This window comes from Ascaphus truei, unplaced genomic scaffold (genome assembly GCF_040206685.1).
Source record: "Ascaphus truei isolate aAscTru1 unplaced genomic scaffold, aAscTru1.hap1 HAP1_SCAFFOLD_2581, whole genome shotgun sequence".
Lineage (NCBI taxonomy): Eukaryota > Metazoa > Chordata > Amphibia > Anura > Ascaphidae > Ascaphus > Ascaphus truei.
Genome location: NW_027455516.1, coordinates 28,674 through 35,516, shown reverse-complemented (window position 1 = coordinate 35,516; position 6,843 = coordinate 28,674). Strand labels below are relative to the sequence as shown.

General features: G+C 41.7%; 1 long non-coding RNA gene across 1 annotated transcript; it reads right to left on the bottom strand.

The window, feature by feature from the left end:
• Positions 1–2,533: 2,533 nt before the first annotated feature.
• LOC142481366 (uncharacterized) lies at positions 2,534–5,957 on the bottom strand. Its single transcript, XR_012795761.1, has 3 exons — positions 5,864–5,957; positions 4,168–4,271; positions 2,534–2,557 (listed from the first exon to the last, which is right to left on the bottom strand). It is a non-coding gene; the product is annotated as an uncharacterized LOC142481366 (long non-coding RNA).
• Between the last annotated feature and the right edge of the window lie 886 nt (positions 5,958–6,843).

Below are 6,843 nucleotides of genomic sequence, written 5' to 3'. Positions count from 1 at the left end.
TAGGTGATAATGGTTGAAATATATATATATATATATATATATATATATATATATATAGATATATATACATACACATCAACCAGTACAATAATTTAAAAGGGGGAATTAAAATGGTTGAAGTGGATAATGACAAGTATATACCGATCCAAAAAAACAACTCCTGAGCATGTATGTACTGCTTACATGGATGTACTATTAGCATGTACAGTGTTGTTTGTTACTGCAGTTACCAATTTATTTCCATTTTAAATATTTAATTTCTCTGAAATGGTGCAAGCAAATTGTATGAAAAGTTGCAAACGAATACATGAATGTTTTGTATCCAGAGTCAGGGGATGAGATGAGATGGGGTCATGTTCATACAGTATTTGAACTGTACATTACTAAAAGAAGGCTTTTTTTCTATGCAGATACAGTATAGTGTTTCAAACACATGCTATACACACGTACACACACATACACATACACACACACACACACACACACACGAGGTAATGTAAAGATGTGGGTGAACAGAGCGAAAAAGATTGTACTAGAAACGCTTATTAACATCAAAGGAATGGGCCTAAAGCAAAAGTTTGAACAGCAGCAGCTGCAGTACCCCTGATATCTATGGATGGGACAGATACCCCCTGCAGACGCACGCACGCACGCACGCACGCACGCACGCACGCACGCACACACACAGGGAGGGGTCTGTAGTGTGACAGAGCACACCAGCTTCGCTACCAGGCACTCCTTCTTGAATTAAAATAAAACTATCTCCTTACCTCTTTCTGGATGCCCCCTCTTTACCAACAAGAGGGACAGGACCAGCTCTCCTCAGCTTCCATTTTCCTCTTCCTTTCCTCTCTCCCTTGAAAACTTTCTGCACCTGAGACAGTGGGAGGGAGGGAGATAGAGCATGAAACAGCACCCCAAATCCTGTCCCATTACAAGCAGCACAGGCTTCTGTCCGTCTACTCCTCTGCCTCCAGTCATTTGCATGGGAGGGAGGAGCTGCTTGCTCTCTCTCTCCCTCTTTCTCCCTCTCTCTCCTCTCCCTCTCTCCCTCCCTCTCTCTTTTAGAAGCTTTACACCTGCCATCCTGCCTACAGTATGTGATGATATCACAATGTCTCTCTTACATCACAGACAGGCTGACATCATCACACAGGCTGGCGGCCAGCAAGAGACAGAAATGCAGATAGAGACACACTGACAAATACATACACTGTAGGCACAGGCACCATGCGGCTTCTGCACCATAAAAGTTCATTTGAATCAAAAATAATGTCATCTTTTAAGTGAGGCGCTATTGAAATCTTGGGGGTCTAAGTGTCAAGACAATCTTGACATAAAACGGAGGCATCATTTTCAATCATTCAATAATGATGTGGTTTTGGATGACAGTATTCTATGAGATATCATGGGAAAATAATAGGAGACATAATGGAAATACAGTATCGTCCAATTTGTGACCATAATGGGAATATACATAGCGCTTCCTTCACAGGAAATAATACATGTGACATAACGGGAAATGTAGTAAGTATGTGGGTTTGGCTGGGATTATCCTACATCCTGCAGGGATATAATAACTGGGAAAACGCTATATTTGATACCGCCACGTTGTGGGATGAGCGAGTAAACATTGCATGTCATTTCCCAGAATCCCTTGCTGCAGTGGGAGCACTGTATGCTACTGTACTGTAGGTGATAATGGTTGAAATATATATATATATATATATATATATATATATATATATATAGATATATATACATACACATCAACCAGTACAATAATTTAAAAGGGGGGAATTAAAATGGTTGAAGTGGATAATGACAAGTATATACCGATCCAAAAAAACAACTCCTGAGCATGTATGTACTGCTTACATGGATGTACTATTAGCATGTACAGTGTTGTTTGTTACTGCAGTTACCAATTTATTTCCATTTTAAATATTTAATTTCTCTGAAATGGTGCAAGCAAATTGTATGAAAAGTTGCAAACGAATACATGAATGTTTTGTATCCAGAGTCAGGGGGATGAGATGAGATGGGGTCATGTTCATACAGTATTTGAACTGTACATTACTAAAAGAAGGCTTTTTTTCTATGCAGATACAGTATAGTGTTTCAAACACATGCTATACACACGTACACACACATACACATACACACACACACACACACACACACGAGGTAATGTAAAGATGTGGGTGAACAGAGCGAAAAAGATTGTACTAGAAACGCTTATTAACATCAAAGGAATGGGCCTAAAGCAAAAGTTTGAACAGCAGCAGCTGCAGTACCCCTGATATCTATGGATGGGACAGATACCCCCTGCAGACGCACGCACGCACGCACGCACGCACGCACGCACGCACGCACGCACGCACACACACAGGGAGGGGTCTGTAGTGTGACAGAGCACACCAGCTTCGCTACCAGGCACTCCTTCTTGAATTAAAATAAAACTATCTCCTTACCTCTTTCTGGATGTACAGGACCAGCTCTCCTCAGCTTCCATTTTCCTCTTCCTTTCCTCTCTCCCCTTGAAAACTTTCTGCACCTGAGACAGTGGGAGGGAGGGAGATAGAGCATGAAACAGCACCCCAAATCCTGTCCCATTACAAGCAGCACAGGCTTCTGTCCGTCTACTCCTCTGCCTCCAGTCATTTGCATGGGAGGGAGGAGCTGCTTGCTCTCTCTCTCCCTCTTTCTCCCTCTCTCCTCCTCTCCCTCTCTCCCTCCCTCTCTCTTTTAGAAGCTTTACACCTGCCATCCTGCCTACAGTATGTGATGATATCACAATGTCTCTCTTACATCACCAGACAGGCTGACATCATCACACAGGCTGGCGGCCAGCAAGAGACAGAAATGCAGATAGAGACACACTGACAAATACATACACTGTAGGCACAGGCACCATGCGGCTTCTGCACATAAAAGTTCATTTGAATCAAAAATAATGTCATCTTTTAAGTGAGGCGCTATTGAAATCTTGGGGGTCTAAGTGTCAAGACAATCTTGACATAAAACGGAGGCATCATTTTCAATCATTCAATAATGATGTGGTTTTGGGATGACAGTATTCTATGAGATATCATGGGAAAATAATAGGAGACATAATGGAAATACAGTATCGTCCAATTTGTGACCATAAATGGGAATATACATAGCGCTTCCCTTCACAGGAAATAATACATGTGACATAACGGGAATGTAGTAAGTATGTGGGTTTGGCTGGGATTATCCTACATCCTGCAGGGATATAATAACTGGGAAAACGCTATATTTGATACCGCCACGTTGTGGGATGAGGCGAGTAAACATTGCATGTCATTTCCCAGAATCCCTTGCTGCAGTGGGAGCACTGTATGCTACTGTACTGTAGGTGATAATGGTTGAAATATATATACTATATATATACTTATATAATATATATATATATATATATATAGATATAATATACATACACATCAACCAGTACAATAATTTAAAAGGGGGGAATTAAAATGGTTGAAGTGGATAATGACAAGTATATACCGATCAAAAAAACAACTCCTGAGCATGTATGTACTGCTTACATTGGATGTACTATTAGCATGTACAGTGTTGTTTGTTACTGCAGTTACCAATTTATTTCCATTTTAAATATTTAATTTCTCTGAAATGGTGGTGCAAGCAAATTGTATGAAAAGTTGCAAACGAATACATGAATGTTTTGTATCCAGAGTCAGGGGGATGAGATGAGATGGGGTCATGTTCATACAGTATTTGAACTGTACATTACTAAAAGAAGGCTTTTTTTCTATGCAGATACAGTATAGTGTTTCAAACACATGCTATATACACACGTACACACACATACACATACACACACACACACACACACACACGAGGTAATGTAAAGATGTGGGTGAACAGAGCGAAAAAGATTGTACTAGAAACGCTTATTAACATCAAAGAATGGGTCCTAAAGCAAAAGTTTGAACAGCAGCAGCTGCAGTACCCCTGATATCTATGGATGGGACAGATACCCCCTGCAGACGCACGCACGCAACGCACGCACGCACGCACGCACGCACACACACAGGGAGGGGGTCTGTAGTGTGACAGAGCACACCAGCTTCGCTACCAGGCACTCCTTCTTGAATTAAAATAAAACTATCTCCTTACCTCTTTCTGGATGCCCCCTCTTTACCAACAAGAGGGACAGGACCAGCTCTCCTCAGCTTCCATTTTCCTCTTCCTTTCCTCTCTCCCTTGAAAACTTTCTGCACCTGAGACAGTGGGAGGGGAAGATAGAGCATGAAACAGCACCCCAAATCCTGTCCCATTACAAGCAGCACAGGCTTCTGTCCGTCTACTCCTCTGCCTCCAGTCATTTTGCATGGGAGGGAGGAGCTGCTTGCTCTCTCTCTCCCTCTCTCTCCTCTCCCCTCTTCTCCCTCCCTCTCTCTTTTAGAAGCTTTACACCTGCCATCCTGCCTACAGTATGTGATGATATCACAATGTCTCTCTTACATCACAGACAGGCTGACATCATCACACAGGCTGGCGGCCAGCAAGAGACAGAAATGCAGATAGAGACACACTGACAAATACATTACACTGTAGGCACAGGCACCATGCGGCTTCTGCACCATAAAAGTTCATTTGAATCAAAAATAATGTCATCTTTTAAGTGAGGCGCTATTGAAATCTTGGGGGTCTAAGTGTCAAGACAATCTTGACATAAAACGGAGGCATCATTTTCAATCATTCAATAATGATGTGGTTTTGGATGACAGTATTCTATGAGATATCATGGGAAAATAATAGGAGACATAATGGAAATACAGTATCGTCCAATTTGTGACCATAATGGGAAATATACATAGCGCTTCCTTCACAGGAAATAATACATGTGACATAACGGGAATGTAGTAAGTATGTGGGTTTGGCTGGGATTATCCTACATCCTGCAGGGATATAATAACTGGGAAAACGCTATATTTGATACCGCCACGTTGTGGGAATGAGCGAGTAAACATTGCATGTCATTTCCCAGAATCCCTTGCTGCAGTGGGAGCACTGTATGCTACTGTACTGTAGGTGATAATGGTTGAAATATATATATATAGTATATATATATATATATATATATATATAGATATATATAGCATACACATCAACCAGTACAATAATTTAAAAGGGGGGAATTAAAATGGTTGAAGTGGATAATGACAAGTATATACCGATCCAAAAAAACAACTCCTGAGCATGTATGTACTGCTTACATGGATGTACTATTAGCATGTACAGTGTTGTTTGTTACTGCAGTTACCAATTTATTTCCATTTTAAATATTTAATTTCTCTGAAATGGTGCAAGCAAATTGTATGAAAAGTTGCAAACGAATACATGAATGTTTTGTATCCAGAGTCAGGGGGATGAGATGAGATGGGGTCATGTTCATACAGTATTTGAACTGTACATTACTAAAAGAAGGCTTTTTTTCTATGCAGATACAGTATAGTGTTTCAAACACATGCTATACACACGTACACACACATACACATACACACACACACACACACACACACGAGGTAATGTAAAGATGTGGGTGAACAGAGCGAAAAAGATTGTACTAGAAACGCTTATTAACATCAAAGGAATGGGCCTAAAGCAAAAGTTTGAACAGCAGCAGCTGCAGTACCCCTGATATCTATGGATGGGACAGATACCCCCTGCAGACGCAGCACGCACGCACGCACGCACGCGCACGCACGCACGCCGCACCACACACAGGGAGGGGTCTGTAGTGTGACAGAGCACACCAGCTTCGCTACCAGGCACTCCTTCTTGAATTAAAATAAAACTATCTCCTTACCTCTTTCTGGATGCCCCCTCTTTACCAACAAGAGGGACAGGACCAGCTCTCCTCAGCTTCCATTTTCCTCTTCCTTTCCTCTCTCACCTTGAAAACTTTCTGCACCTGAGACAGTGGGAGGGAGGGAGATAGAGCATGAAACAGCACCCCAAATCCTGTCCCATTACAAGCAGCACAGGCTTCTGTCCGTCTACTCCTCTGCCTCCAGTCATTTGCATGGGAGGGAGGAGCTGCTTGCTCTCTCTCTCCCTCTTTTCTCCCTCTCTCTCTCCTCTCCCTCTCTCCCTCCCCTCTCTCTTTTAGAAGCTTTACACCTGCCATCCTGCCTACAGTATGTGATGATATCACAATGTCTCTCTTACATCACAGACAGGCTGACATCATCACACAGGCTGGCGGCCAGCAAGAGACAGAAATGCAGATAGAGACACACTGACAAATACATACACTGTAGGCACAGGCACCATGCGGCTTCTGCACCATAAAAGTTCATTTGAATCAAAAAATAATGTCATCTTTTTAAGTGAGGCGCTATTGAAATCTTGGGGGTCTAAGTGTCAAGACAATCTTGACATAAAACGGAGGCATCATTTTCAATCATTCAATAATGATTGTGGTTTTGGATGACAGTATTCTATGAGATATCATGGGAAAATAATAGGAGACATAATGGAAATACAGTATCGTCCAATTTGTGACCATAATGGGAATATACATAGCGCTTCCTTCACAGGAAATAATACATGTGACATAACGGGAATTGTAGTAAGTATGTGGGTTTGGCTGGGATTATCCTACATCCTGCAGGGATATAATAACTGGGAAAACGCTATATTTGATACCGCCACGTTGTGGGATGAGCGAGTAAACATTGCATGTCATTTCCCAGAATCCCTTGCTGCAGTGGGAGCACTGTATGCTACTGTACTGTAGGTGATAATGGTTGAAATATAATATATACTATATATAATATATAGTAT